Below are 16,236 nucleotides of genomic sequence, written 5' to 3'. Positions count from 1 at the left end.
TGAAAACTGGTGATGTTAGCATTTCTGTGATGCAATTCTTTCTTTCATAGAGTACTCTATGTCTTCTTTTTGGAATACAGCACTCAGAGACAGTTTCTAAAATGACAGACTGATTCAGCTACCACTTCCCAAAACTTTCTTTCTAAGCCCGCATACTTTGCTTTGCTGTCATCTTCTTCACTGCTGGTTTCTGTGTACTTCTGCTCATGTCTGAACCAGACCTGTGTCACGCACACCCCGGGCCATACCACTCAAAACAATACTCAGCAAAGTTCTTCTTTGTAAACTGTTCCAAGTCTTAATGAACATTGCATTTACCCATTTTCACTGTGGAAGAATTGTCTGTTTGGGCTTTAGTGCTCTTATTTCAGCTACCTGATTCTATGAAGATGGTAAATGACTTCTTAAAAGTATTTCAAATGAAGAGCTGTGGTTATATCCACCAGTTTCAGAGAGGTTTAATCCAGTCTATAATGACCCTACTTCTACTTCTATCTATTATTATCTTCCCTGTTGTTGCTCTGACACCAGGCAGAGATTTGTCTTCTTGACTTGTCTTCTATGATTGAAGCACCAGTACACTTCCTTGCTGCTTCATCAGTCTAGGGTTATCTTCAAATTCTGGTGGACTTCTCAGTTTTATGCAGTGGCAAAGGGCTTCTAGATGCCACACTGTTCATGTTTGAGGGTTAACAATTACTTTATTGCATTAAATGTCACCAGCTACCAACTTTTCTGATGGAGAAATAGACCTATCCGATATCAGCCCTTGAGAGCAAAGCACTAAACTTATCTTCCAACCAGAAAAATGAGAAGCACAGCCTTCTGCTTAAAAGATGTACTAATAAAGTGACCAAAACTTCCATTCCCCATCTGCCCTGCAAAAGATAAGAATTAGAACTGAGCAAAAATAAGAATTCCTGTTTTATACAGAATATTGATATGTAGATATTTAATTTTCAATTCTATATTGAATATACATCTGAAAATATGGGATTTTTAGCACAAGGAAACATTCTGAAGTTTTAAAGAAAGTATTATTCAGACATATCTAACATAAAGATTGTGACATTCTTGAATCAGAAGAATTTGATTTCGGTCTGCATTAATCCATGCTCAGTGCTCTTTCAGTGGCCCTCAGAAATTTTGGCTTGGGTCTTTGTGCCCCTATTCCACTAAGAAGCTGGGTTCCCTGACTAGATTACATTTTCCATGAAGCATTACAGGAGTGTGACCAAATATATAACTGCCACAAATTACAGGCCCTGGCACATGTTAAGGGTACGTTTAAGTGGTTAATTTTGCCTTAAATAGTAACCCAGCCACACATGCAACTCAATTTAAGGCATGATAATAGAGTAAACAAGCCATAAAGTTTTTCCACATATAATGTGAAATAACTTTGTGGCAATTTTTTATCACACCTTAAATTGATATATTTGTATAACTTTGTGGCTCATTTGTATCACACCTTGAATTAAATGTATGGCTACCCATGTCCCGGGACCTGTCAAAACCCTGTGTACTGCCAAGGTGGGCAGCAAGCATGGCTTTCTAGATCCTAGCACAGGAGAACCTGGGGATTGGACTGCAGCATCCAGATCCCAGGGTCCTTATGTCTGGAGATGATTAAAAACCCTGTGTCCCACATAGCTGGGCATCACACAGGGTTTAAACAGCTTCCAAATGCACGGGAAAGCTGCCATTGGGCTGCAGCAGCATGATTCTGGGGTGCCTATGACTCCAGCTGGGATTTTGACAATCAGATGATTGTGAGCTGGGGCTGGGGACCAGTTTGTAGGCACCTGGTTTCTTCTTGCTAATGCAGAGGGAGTCAAAGTTTGTGATCTTGGGCTCCCCCTGCACCAGTAAATAAGGCAAAATTGGGATCTAACCCCTGATCTCGAAATCACCATGTTCTGCCATGTAATGTGGAATGGCAGGAGGCATGATCATTGGGATCACAGAATAGATCCCATTATGTTTTAAAGTGAGTGTCTGTCAGGGGTCTTTGGGTTATATACATTAATTGGGTAGCTGAGCCTAGAAGAACAAGAGCACAAGACAGTAAAAACTAGAATTTCCAGGAGACACTGTTGTGGGCCAGATTAAATAGATTAAAATTAATCTGACAAAATATGCTTTATATTTTTGGGGGAAATCAAAATGCTTTCATTCAAGACAACCTGATGAAAACTAGTATTTTGTATTGATATCTGGAAGGAAAATTAGCGGGGGAAACCTCGGCCAAATATAAACCAAACACAACAAATTAAAAACTTTCCTAATTTTGCAGAAAGCAGTTTTCATTGAGGGGAAAAAAAGTACTTCACTATAAAATCCCCGATCAGTTCTAACAGAATTCATATAGCCTTGTTACAGTATGGTTCAGCCTGGAGACATGAATGTTTCTTTGGTTGGTGTTGCTTTTCTTATTTCATTATGTTTCCTCATACAGGAGATTCAGAATAGACGACAGTAGATGGGTGTTTTTAATAACAATCTAGAACAATAGGGAGAGTTATTTCTTCGTGACTCTGAGATCCAGGTTCCTATTATATTACAAATTATATGAGAAAGAGACAGTGACTGCAAATATTGTCCTCATTGGATAATTAGATTAGATAAACATTTTGGATTATGTCATGTTTTATTTCTGACTATCACTTGATTTCACAGAAAACTTTAAAATAAAATAAAAATTCTGCACATAGCTTAACAAGTCTCAGTGCAGCAGATTGTTTACTTCATATTTCTTCATATTCTCATAACTATTTGAGATGCTCCTTTCACACTCACTTTTTCTGAAGCGTTTATACAGAAACACTTTCACCAGACTTATCTCCCACAGCTAAAGTGTGGGTAATTTGGGAACAAGGAGAATATAATATTGAAAATCTAATTGTTTTATGTTTTATCTGTTTAAATTCCCTTTTTCTATTTCAGCATATAAGTCATTATACTTGTTTGCTTTCTGGAAAACAGGAAAAAAGGGGGGATAAAAGAGTAAAGACCTAAAACACACAAACCCCCAAAACCTCTAAATCAGGAAATGGATAGCAATTATTTTAATTAATGTATGTTCATTTCAGCCTACAGATTCCTTAATAAATTGGGAAGTAGAACTTTTATTTTAGTTTTAGTTAAATCGAATGTGAAAAATAGTGTAGATGAAAACTTCTTTACTATTACTTTTAATTAGAATCAGATAAACTCCTAGGAGAGCAATAAATTAAAAAAAAAAAGTTTATGGTGTATGGAAATCAAATCAAAGGCATGAAAAGCTAAAGCATATGTGATATCTTAAATTACATAGCTTGTAATTACAACAGCTTGCTTGTAATTTATGAGGCAGCTGGCCCAGGTGGTGAAGAGGGCAGTAACCAAGAAACCCATTCATAAGATTTCAAATTAAAAATGTTGTTTTTTAAAGCGGGTGAAATATGAGTACATTAATTTAAAATTTCTTGAAAGTTCAGACTTGTTTTCTTATGTAGATTAAACTTATCATATAGTTTTAATTTCAGTGGCCAGTGCATGGGTAGCACTCCAGTTGTATTCTCCCTGCCCTTGGCGAAATGAAAGAAGTGATGATAGTTAAATCAGAGATCACTGTAACAATACAAATACGATCCACCAGTCTAAGCACAAACATAAACAGTCTACTGACAGTCGTAATACGATCCTGTGTGATATATGCAGGAAAGAATAATAACATGAGCAAATACAAACACTTTTTTGTGGATTGTGTTACCTCATTGAGGTTGGTGAGTATAATTGTTGCCTCTTATTCAAGATTAAGGGAAGAAATAGCTAAATTCCTGTTATGGTCAGATAAAGGAAACAATGAAGGTCTCTGCTCCAAAGTCACTGCACCTTGGTAGTGTCAGCTCATGGTGCAGAGGACAGTGGAGGTTCACTGTTGCTGGATGAAATGTCATCTCTTTATTTTTTATTTGCAGGGGTTGGGGGGGTTGACATACATTTCAAGTAGCTATTTAAACTTGAGTTATCTGTAGCGAAAAAATGAGGTCAATTATTTCCTAGCAGCGGTAAACCACTGGCCATTGTTCTTGCATCACACATCACCACTCCTTTTCTGCCCTCATTGTTGCTGGAGCTGGAGCCACTGCAGGGAAGGTGCAGGGTATTGGGGTTTGGGGAAAAGGGCCATAGTGATGGGAAGGGAAGGTTCCTCCCTCCCTCCATTTCAGGGCCTTCCTGCTCCTCTTAGACAGCACTTGGCATTTTCCCTGCCCACTATTACACTATGGTGTTTCAACTGTTTAAAACAGGGCACTGAGTATTTCATGGGTTCTCATGGTTTTTCTAGAGTAGGCTGGGTATGAACCAATAACCCATTTAAAACAGTCAGTGCCCTGTCATCATCTTATTTGTAGTTGTGCAATCAAATGTACGACAGAAAGCCATATTGCGCCATCCATTTTCAAGCAGAATTCCCAGTTGATTCCAATGGGAAATTCTGTTAAAAATGAATGACACAATATGGCATTTAGATTCTGCTATTACAATGAAATAATATTAGATTTCTTGCCTGAGGTGTTATAACGTGGGCATTCTCAAGGCAATAATTTGAACTTCAGGTATTAGTTGCAGGAGGGGGAAAATTATTTGCCAGTGAAAAATAAATTCTTGAAGATTTGAATAATTTCAGTCCTACTTTGTCTTATGCTTCAGTATCTTTTCCTTCACAGAACTTTCTCAAAGCAGGCTATGTGCACATTTTTGCTCAAACTGCAGGAGCATGATTAAAAAAAACCCAAAAAACAAAAAACTCTCCACTTGGGTAGTGAGGGGATACAGAACTGAGGCTTTTCACCTTCATTCTGAATCCCCAGGAGCTGCAGAGAGCAGCTGATCCATACTACCTAATGGCAGGAACTACAGAGGAGCTGAAATCCAGGGGCATGACCATGACCTGCCAATGGTTGTGTCCTTTCTTCTCTACACAGATCATCCATATTCTTTTGAAGCAGCGACTTTCAAACTGCACCATAGAACCGTGGGGTCACACAGTAGGTCATCAAGGATACCCCCAATCTCTACACAAATAGAGAACCAGGCTGGGAGGTGGTGTGCCGCAGTTGCTGGACTGTGTCACTGGGCTCAGCATCAGCTCACATGATAGGGGCAGGGTTCCTCAGCAGAAATGATATGAAAGGGTTCTGTGATCTTTAGGAAGTGTTAAAACCACTGCTTTCAAGGATAGTTTGTATTTAAGGGGTCATTGCAGGTCAGGATATGAATAATGTTGGATAATGTATCTTATGCATTCAGCCTCTTTGATGGTGCATTTTCATGAGCAGATAGAACTTAGCTCTTTGATTGCACATAAAGAGGGATGTGCGTGAATGATCTGGCAGGCAAGAGTAGCTTAAGATGGTATTATTGTTTTCTTAAATATGACTCTGAAAGGCAAATGAAGAATCTTTGTCTTTTCTTTTTTTTTTTCCAAATCAAGACACACATTACATTGAATTCAGCCACAAACATGTAACTTTTACCAGCGACTGGAATTCAAAAGTTGTGTTTGGGAACTGTTTGGGAGCAGTGCCTCAGTTACCACTATCATCAGAACTACTGCTTCTCTGCGATTACTCTACTACTTATGTGATGAGAAAATGAAGAAATCATTCACTGGCTATTTTTTTTTTTCATGTACCGAAGAGGGGGGTCTTTCAGAATCTACACAAAATGCACGCTCATCAGTGGAACATACCAGTTGCCCAGTGATCTTGATGGTTCTTTCTTTCCTCCCATCTCCCTTCCCTACCCTTGCATCTCATTTCTCATAATTGGTAGGCATTTTAGTGCATTTGTATTTTTATTTATCTTATTTTTTACAGGCAGTTTATTGTAGTAAGTATTATGAGACTATTAAATTCCCCAAAACCTTAACATGGCCTCTTCATACAGAATCTGATGTATTCTGAGATACAGGTTTTTAGACCACTGGATTTTCCCAGAAGAGAGGCTCTAGGTTTATTTAAAGGCTACTGGGTTTGTCTGGTTACTCAGAAAGGGCTGAGGAAGAAGTGATCCATTTTCCATGGGGTATGATCCATATAGAGGTGTTCAGTTGATGACCACACTTTCTGCTCCACAGAGAAGGCAGGCCCTGCCAAGCAGTACTGGTTCCCCTGGTTCTTAAAGACCTCTTTTGTCCTTTTTAGGTGTTACTTTAATTCTTCTTAGACTATCTGATATGGCTTACCCACTGCATAGCTATGGGACCATCAGTCTTTGGGTAAGGTAGTATGCAACCAAGCGTTGAACTTATCTGGAAAGAATGGGCTTTGCCCAACTGAGACATAATCAGAGCTGTTGTAAGTGAATTCTGTGAGTGTTAGGAGTGAGACCCAATTATCCAATTGCAAATTAAGGTAACAAAAAAGGTATTGTTCTAAGACCTGATTGGTCCTCTTGGCTCGGCCATTTGTCTGTGTATGGTAGGCAAGTGTGAACTCCCAGTAGGCATAGGGCTTCACACCAGAACCAGGAGATGAATTGGGCCACATGATCTGATACAATGCAATCTAGTAGGCCAGAGAGGCATACCACTGTTCTAGGGTTGGACTGACTAGCCAGCTGATAGTAAAATAAGGCTATTTGGCTTCCATTTGGCTTTACTCATGGAAAACCTGCAGCAGTGGGACAGGGAGAAGTATCCCTGGAAGTTGCAACATTCTTTTGCACTCCCAGGAACACCCGGTAGGCTGACCTATGGGGAAATATCAGACCTCTTTAAAGCTGCTGAAACCGTCTCCCTCCAGTATTGAAATACTGTAGGGTTCCTCTCAGCTTTTCTTTTTTCACCCTATGTTGAAGTCACCTTTTCAGGCCTGAAGTATCTACTTCTCTCCTTCCTGAGCACAAGCTAGTCTAAAATCTCTTTTGCAAAATGTAAAAATCCACACAATTCTTCATTTAGCAGCAGAGCAGTTGGTGCAGGAATTTAACATGAAGGGGTTTAGAAAATACAGATGGGCAGCAACTGAAGAATGAAAAGAAGCAAGTCCCTGAAACTAAGGTTGAGGGAAGCCTATCCCAGAAATAGGGAAAGGGAAAAATAACCTCCCCAAAGTATTGTGGTATGAGTACAACAGGACACAAAAGGAGGGTGGGGGGCATGTAAGTGGTGCACACTATTTTACACAGAGGACAGAAAGCATAACGAACAGTACTTAGGGAAAAGACAGCATGCAAACAACAAGGAAACAATATGAGGGAAAGTAAAGATGGCAAGATGTGGCAGAGTGAACAGGAATACAAGGAGACAGTACAGCAGTGGATAATACATGAAAACAAGAAGATCGTAATTCAAAAGCAGTAGGGGTACATTACTGAAGATAAGTTGACATAGGCAGGAGAGAACAGTAGGTGGGAGAGAATTATGATGAAATGCTTAGCAAGTATGTCAGATATGAAAAACATAAAATGGGTTATAGAAGTTGTTAAAATTCTGCCCACAAAAAGAATGATCACAGTAAGAGTTACAAGTTATTGGTCAATTTATAAAACACATATATAGTCTTTATTCCAGTAAGTAATAATTCATAAACTACATCAAGCAGAAGAAATACCTCAGAACTTGCTAGTCTTTTGCTATCGATTTTAAAATGCCAGTGTAGTCACAGATTTTAAAACTGTTTTAAATAAAAAATGTTATACTTCACTTTATTCCTAGAAGGGGTACTGGCTTGTGATAGGAACTGGAAATTGTTAGCCAAAAATGTGGATATGTGAGAGGGAGGGGATAAAAAAATAATAATACAAAAGGAAAAACCTGCCTACTTCAGAATTTCTGTTACATCAGAAAGTATATAACTCACCAACTGACTGGTTGCCACAATGGCATGTAGCAGGTCTCCTGCTTGAATCACCAAACCATGTTGAGGAAATTTATTCATGTTTTCCAGTCAAGAGATACAGACACTGGGTTAAAAAGTGAGTCCTCTAAATGTTATCAAGGTGATACTTAAGTAGCAAAGCCATAGTTCAACACAAATGCAGTAAAGGTATTTTTTTTCTTATTATCTGAAAATTGTCATCTGTTAAATTCCGTCAGGATGACAGTCTTCTCTGGTTGCACACTAATCTCATGCATGGAGGAGCTGACAACAACTGAAAGAAAAATAGATTCTTCCTCTGGTAAAGACTTCCCCAGAAAATGTTTTGTAAAAATGGAGTAGCCTGCTGAAACACTGCTGATCAGAAATTAGAGCAGCCAGTTAATGCACATACTTCATCCTGGCCTGTGCAGCAGGGACTTTTCCAGACTTTCAGCCTACATTATCACAGTTTGAAGTCTTGAGTAAAGGTAGCAAATTTCATTTCTACAGTGAAAAGGAAAACAAGGATAAAAAATAGGTCTGTTAAGTCATGGCCTCTAGAGTTTGTCTAGGTCCAATCATACTTCAGTAATTTTCAGGTACTAAGATTATTTTTTTAAAGAGAAGAAGATAAAGAATATTTATTTTGCATATTGTATACCATTTTCTGATAGAAGCAAATACTGTAGAAGCCCATCCCCCAGAATGAAAGAAGTAGCAGGAAAAAATGGTCTCTGTAAGCAGGTTACCTAGACTGCTGGCTTCTGCAAGCAGGCGTTGCTCCCTGGAGAAGCTCCACAGCCAGTCCTTGCAAATAAAACTCAGTATTTAAGCAACAAACAAGAAAACAAATAAAGAAAGAAAAGCAAATCTTTCTGCCTTGTCCCAGGCACTAGTCCCTGTGGCCCCTGACCCAGAAGCCTGCCCTCTTCTTATAGCAAGCTATTGTGCTCATAGCTTGCCTCCTCCTCTCCAGGGAGACTTTTTGAAGGACATTCACAGCCAGGTTCCCTGAAGCTAGTCTCTCTCAATAGGACTGACTCTTCCCTTTTAAAAGGACAGGTTGCTCTATTGCAGTCTCCTATTTAAAAGGAAGAGAAACTGAGCACTGCCATCATGTTGCTAGACCAATCAATCACACGTGCATCCAAAGGCAATTCTAGTACAGAAGTTTTCAGAATAAATGATGTGTATAGCTCCCTGATCTTGGCCATAGATACAGCACCTGCTCCCACCACCCATGCGGTGGCATAGGTCCCTCTGGTACACAGTGAAACTGGGGCAGCTTATGCACAAGGCTAGGTGGCTGGAATGCAGGTGGCTCTCAACTCATGCCAAACTCGAATGATTGTGGTGTAGATCTTACAGGACTTTTGCATGGCAATGGTGGCAGTAAAGGAGCTTTTTTTCCGACTGCCATTGCATCTGAAAAGTGTCTTCTGATGGAATTGTTCTGGGTGGTGAATGGCCTGGTTAATCCAGTTTGTCTCTGCCCAGAAACTGAGTCTACTTTAGTCCACTGTGATGTTTGCCAGCTACTTTTCAGACAAAAGCACCCGTATACTACATGGCTTGGTGACTACCAGTCTTATTGCAGAGTCAGAGTTTGAGGTTAAAGAAGCCTGGTTGTGCCCTGTTTATCATTTTAAATCACTGTCACCCACTGATGTGGACAAGTGCTTGAGGGATAAAGGTGATTAGTTGTGGATTGGACCCATGCCTATTCTGGCTTATAAAAGCCAGCAGGGGAAGACTGGGGCCACTGCTGGTAAGAATTAGCAATACCTCCTTTTGGATATTTTTAAGTCTGTGATTGTCTGGCCCCTACTCAAGACACCACCAATTGATGCTGACTTCCCATCTAGTCTTCAATTTCCCCTTTTTGGGGAGGGTCATTGAATGAGTGGTTGCCTGACAGCTCCAGTTGCATCTGAATTCTATCAATCCTAGAAGGTAGTAATGGGTGAGTGTCTCTCATCCCCGCTAAGGACCTTTCACGTGGGGTGCCTCAGGACTCCATCTTTTTGCATCTTCTGTTCAGTTGTGTATGTGAGGCTATATGGGTCTGTGGAGAGGGAGGGGATTTTAGCTATCTGGGAGGAAGGGGAAGCTGGAGGGCTAAAAATAGCCTGGTCACTGTGGAGGGGGTAAGAGAAGCATGGCCTCAGGGCTGGGGTGAATGGCTGGGCTTTTCCAGGCCAAGGGCTGCACTCCAAACTGTACAGACTTTTGAATAGATGAGGCATGAGTTAGCTTAGTCTACTTATTGCACCACCCCAGGTGAACTAAATTACATTGGGCTGGCCATTTTTTTGCTCAAGCTAAAGTCCCCAAACATATGTAGAATTTGGCACTTAGATCAAGTTAACCCTAGTTAGGTCTATCTAAGTGTAATGTCTGCACGAACCTTCAAGTACATACTCCTATGCTCTACTGCAATGCCTAAAATCAGCTGAAAGCAATCTCCTGCAAATACTATTAGTACTCCAAGTTTACTTAGTGAAAACAGGTGTGAGGTTGCTTTTTGGGGTTGCTCCTTAGCTCTGGAACTCCCTCCCTCTTGTGACCTGCCCAAGCCCAAGCGTGGACATTTTTCAGAAGCATTGCAAGACCTTTCTGTTTGGGCATGTTTTCTTTATTCTAGTTGCCCCCTTAGGTTTTTCTGCTTCTCTTATTGTATTCTTTCCTGAGTCTTTTGTTGGGAAGGGTGCCATATAAATCATATACACAACAACAACAAAAAGCACGTAAACAAATAGTTACATAAATAAAATTAGTGTATATATCACATACACCAAAAAATTGAAAAAAGCACACAAGACAACTGTCATGCTATAAGGCAAATATGAATTTTCAGAGTCAAACACCCAAACATTAGATCACTGCAAACTTAAGTTTGCCTGTGTATCTTTTTTTCTCCTTCATGTGTAATTTGCCTTTATTACCATATCATTCATTACTCAATCTCACAATTTTTCCCCACCAGCAGGAATCCTTTCTCAGTCAGAGCATAAAGTGGGCCTGGTGAAGAGATGAATCCAGGTTGTATATTTAAGGAGGTTGTTATGTTTATAACCTCAGCTTTTTTGTCATAAAAGTAGAAATGCATGTAGTAAATGAAGTAGTGGATGGAAGGAGGTAAAAAGATGATCTCATGGTTAAGACAATTGAATGCTGACCTGGAAAAGTGATTCAGCCATAGATGTCCTGTATCATGTAGTGGTTTTCATATATTCAAACTGACTTTTTAGAGGTAGTCACAAATAGTGTATTTCCATTTTTTGGGTGCCTGACTGGAAACCAAGAGTCTGATTTCCAGAGCCTCAAGTACCCATTTAAGTCAGTGATACCACCTTCCTGAATATATAAAGTCCTTTGTGCTCTAAGTACCCTGATAATCAGGTTATACATGTCTCAAATTGGACACTCAGACTTAGTGAATATGAAGCTCTTTTTGTTTGGGTTCCCCGTTTGTGAAATAAGAGTACTCCTTGAACTTACAAGGACATTGGGAAAATAAACTCACTGATGGACTACAATGCATATGATGAGTATCATGAGCATTAAATATATTGTCTTCAGCAAATAAGGCATGAAATTGCATATTTAAAAACAGAAAAATATAGTGCATGCTTGTTTGCAGCAATAGCTTGTGAGAGCAACAGCTGCATATCAGCAGCTTCTTTGTCATTTTTTCTTTGAGAGTTCATTTCAGAATGTGGTTATTTAATTTCACCCATATAATTTTTATACAGGCAACTGGTACATTGATCACATTCTGTGATCAGCCTGTGTAGGATCCTCTGGTCCTTGAGCTTTTGTTGTAAAACATGATGACAGACGAAGCGTATTGGTGGTTTTTGCATATGCTTTTTAGGCAGGGTTTTGTTCTCTGATGTGATTGTTGAGAGGGCTGGATCACGGGGAGAAGTGGGGAGAAGTGAGCATCTTTAAAAATTTCCAAAACGATGTTTAAAGAAGAATGTGTTATTCTGGCAATGTTAAATTCCTCCAGTAACTCACTGGTAAATTTGAACACCTTCATGTTCTGGAGCTGATTTTAAATTTGACATTGTAATCATGTTGGATCATAGTAATTCTTTTTTTTTTTTTTTTTGTCTTCATGAAGTTGTCTCCATCCTATATCAAAATTTCCAGTTGCAGTTGTAGAGGTTTGTTAGAAGCTCCGAAATAATTCATCTAAAAATTCTGATACCACTGATTATGTCATAACTAGGCATAAACCATGGCTTCAGACTTGGGTTATCATTCTTCTTACAATCCTCCCTGTTTTAGGGGTTTACTGTGTGCAGAAACACCACAACAAAAACAGATAGATTGCATCTTCTGTTCTCTCAACTCTCTTTCTGCTGGTGCCCAAGCAAAGTGAAACCACTAGTTTATCAATCCAGGAACCAAGGTTATGGCAATTTAAATGCTCTGGTGTGCAAGCATCTTTAGGGTTTAGATTACCCTAAAACTGGTGCTCCTTAAATAAGTCAGTTCACCTCAGTGGGTAACTAACTTTAGATTGTGGGTTAGCCTAATCTTACAAGGGTTAATCCAACCTAGTGAATACTTGCATTTGTTCACAGAACAACTCCATGTCTGGGAAAGCCCAGCCACTTGCCACAGCCCTAGGGCTGTGCTGGTTTAACTTGCCCTCCCTGACCATCCTGTTCAGGCTATGTTTCCCCATGGACCTACCAAACCTCCCTTCCCAGGCCCACCAGCCCCACCTGGACCCATTAACTTTCCTTAAACCCTTCAGTAGGCACACCTTTTTAGCCCCTCCCCTCCAACTTATTTATCTCCAGCTGCTCAGGCTCCTTCTGCCAAGCAGAAGATGCTTGCATGCATGGGATACCAATTCACATTTAGGTGGCATACACTAAGTTGCCCAAACCTGAATCTGGTTCCACAAACACTGGTTCACACTCCACATGCTGTCCATGTTCAGTCTATTTATGTATGTTTATGTGTCTATATTGCAAGGGAAATAAAATGACAAAATCTGTGGAAATGCCAAACAGGACACTTAGGAGGCCTTTGGTTGTATAGCAGGTAACCATTACACCTTAAGGCTAAGTATAGACAGTCAAAAAGCCCAAGGCTGAATTGATTCAGTCTTCACAGGTTAGCCTAAGCTGCAAAGATTGAACTGATAAGCAAGTGAGCAGACATTTGCTTTTGATTCCAGAAATGCAGCCACATGTCTGCACTTGCCCAGGACAGAAACCAGGGAGGGGGGCACTAGATCACACCTCCTTGCTTGGCTGGGGCAGCTGGAGAAGGCAACTTGTGCCAAGGCTAGTTTGCCCACCCTGTTGGGGGCAGGAGGTTGTGGGGAAGGTGCAAAGCATGCTTTGATGCTGGGGGACTGTGAGTTAATTTGAATCTAGAGGGGATCTGGGACAGAAGTTCAATAAACTGATTTAACCTAAAACAGTTCAGTCTGATACTACATCCATCCAGGTTTATCTTAAACCAGTATTGGCCATTTTGAAAGTAGTTTATGTCAATTACAATTCTATAGTGTTATAGATTTGAGTCAATTTCCAATCACTTATATCAGTTTATGTGTAATTTCTGCCCCTAGCCTAAGTCTTACAAGCAATTATGTGTTTGTATATATATGTGTGTACATATAGATCTGTAATATAATATAGGTATATTATAAATGTCTGTAAAAGAAATGAGGAAATGATTTTATAAGCTCTGTTCCTTCACAAACTGTAAAAAACAAAACAAAAAAACCCAGGAGTGAACTTGTGACTTCATTTAAATCAGTGACATTGACTTCAGAGGGGTCAGATATTTACCTTGAGTTTTTTCTCAAATCCACACCAGTCAATTAGTAAACAACAATAATGAGGCTGGAACTCTATTAGGAAATCATTATCACCAATTTGTCACAGTCCTTCATTTACCCAGCTCATGGAAGGAGAAGGGGAAAAAAAAAGAAATAAAGTATATTGCTCAGAATCAACCTTGTTTTCCCAGTACTCCTGTCATTCTTGCTTCTTACCTTTTCTACTTCCTTCTGTTTTGCATTCCATCCAACCCAGTTCTCATCCCTGTTTAGGTTCAAATTCTATACAGTTTTAAGCTTGGACGTAATTTTATACATTTATGTATTGCTATAAAAAACAGTGGCGATACTGGAGTATTTAAACCTGTTATAAGTCTTTATAGGTTCATGACCTAAGGTTGTACCTTGGGAATCAGGCATTATTTTTTATGTTTGTGTATCATCCAGCATAATAGGGGTCTAATGAGGCTACTGGGTCAGTGATGTCTTAGTATGAATAATAGTTGCATGTTGATTTTTTTTTAATCTGCCTCCAGTCATCTCTGTCATCACTCATTAAGTCTTCAATTTAAAAATGTGTGCTTCTATCACAGAAAATCATTTTTCAGTCTCATGTCCATCTTAAGTGGAGTCACTATGTTATTCATGGTGTATTTGTCTGTGACATTTTTATTTTACTAAAATACCAGAAGCAAAAATTAACTCGTTTTGTTCTTCCTTGACTTATTTGTGTTCTCGCAGCTATAGTTGAGCGTGTTTTTTACCTAGGTGCTTTGTGAAAGTTAAAATCATTGGGGCCAGTACTCAGAGACAATGACTTGCTTCTTTTCAACTCAGTTAACTAAGGCCCTTGGTAGTGAATTTAAGTGTTGAGATGATCCACTTGAATCAGAGCTTAAGTAAATATTTCATAATTTAATCCAATAATGATGAAAGCTAGAGTCAATGTCTTACATAGAAGATATGTTTATAAAGCAGGGGGATACAAAGGGCAGCCATAAGGTTGATATATACCTAGGCTAACATGATTTGCTCTAAATAGAAAAGTCCTACTGAACTTTAAGAACAGCTGCAAATGGACTCCAGGAAACACAGGGCACTTTTACATGTACTCCAGGGGTGGAAAGGTATGTGAATAGCACAGGTCCAAGGACCGAGTCTTGGGGGACCCCACTGCCCACATCTTTCCAGGTCAATACTGACCCATCCACCACCACTCTCTGGGTGCGACCCTTAAGCCAATTTGCCACCCACCGGACCATGTAATTATCTGTGTCACAGCCACTCAGTTTGCTTGATTTAAGATACAGTAGGAGATTCAAACTATTCCCTAGGCATGAAAATACATATGGTCTATTCATTAACATATATTTTTAATTATTTATTTTGTTTGACATCTTGTTTTTAATACCATGGTAAAATAAACAACTAAACTGGATTCTTTGGGAAGAAACTTGGAAGACATAATTCTTTTCTGTAATTTTCAGAATTCAGAAGATATTAATTATGTAGTGGGTTCTTGACATATCGTAAGTAACATGCATACATTCTCCACATTAGGTAAACTGTACTTTAACAAGGGAAGTCATTTGTGCTTTGCAAAGTTATTTAAGTCTCTTTTAAAGAAAAGATGTATCTGATCAGTCTTTTATCTCTATACTCCATTTAATCTAGTTTAAAATTGATTTTGTAATTGTAAAAATTTTTACAAGGAATAATTATGAGTGATGTCAGAGTCTTAGCAGCAGATGAATTTTTATATTAGTGAATTTATGAGAAGCATGACTTAAAAAAAGAATACACCACTTGAAATCTATGTAGGTAAGTTTTGGCAACTACATAGCAAATTTTATATAAATGCCTCTGAAAATCTATTTTGTGGCACTGGAAGAGGGTAGGCTTATTTCTGGCTTGAAAATATGAATGATAATGAATTAAAAATGTATTACTAGCCTTAATAACAAACAGGAAACTGTGGAACAAGAATTCATCCACAAACTGTACTGTGCTAAGTATGGTTTAAACATAGATTATGGATTATTATCTCATTATCTGGATGAGCTTTTGTGACCCCTTTTGTTCCTATGGGTTTACTGCACATTTGTTTTGCTCTCCTAGCACTGACTCCCTCCTTCCTATCTCTTTCTCTTTCTCCCTCTCCCAGCCCCCACCTTTGTCTTTTGTGTTCTAATTTCTCTCTCCTTGTTATAATTTTGCTTTCTATATATCCTTTACAATATCTTTGGCTTACAAAAGCTTGTGGACTATTTATGTCTGATTTAGTTAGTCTATACATGTGCATATGCATTCTGCCTTCTAACCTTGGTCATGCCCAATGTTACTGCAAATATTAGTTGATTGGCTTTTACTGAGGTACTTAATATTAATATTGTTATTTGGAAGACTTTGTTGGGAGAAAGGACCACATTCTCAGTTAATATAAAAAAGAGGAGTTCTCAGGCATGTCAAGATGTCTTATCCTTATTCCTACCTATCCTTTTTTTTATTTTGAGTTATGAAACTATTGCCATGAGTAAGTGTTCGGCATTCACCCCACCACTATATGGTGGA

The 16,236-nt window shown here is 39.0% G+C and overlaps 1 protein-coding gene across 4 annotated transcripts in view; it reads left to right on the top strand.

Moving 5' to 3' along the window:
- CSMD3 (CUB and Sushi multiple domains 3) overlaps positions 1 to 16,236 on the top strand; it is a 1,311,906-nt gene that overhangs the window by 1,045,573 nt on the left and 250,097 nt on the right. The gene's annotated exons all lie outside the window — the stretch shown is intronic.

The sequence above is a fragment of the Crocodylus siamensis genome, chromosome 3, assembly GCF_052110815.1.
Source record: "Crocodylus siamensis isolate JL-2025a chromosome 3, ASM5211081v1, whole genome shotgun sequence".
Taxonomy (NCBI): Eukaryota; Metazoa; Chordata; order Crocodylia; family Crocodylidae; genus Crocodylus; species Crocodylus siamensis.
The sequence above is the reverse complement of the archived record's forward strand: the minus strand, read 5'-3'. Positions and strand labels throughout refer to the sequence as shown.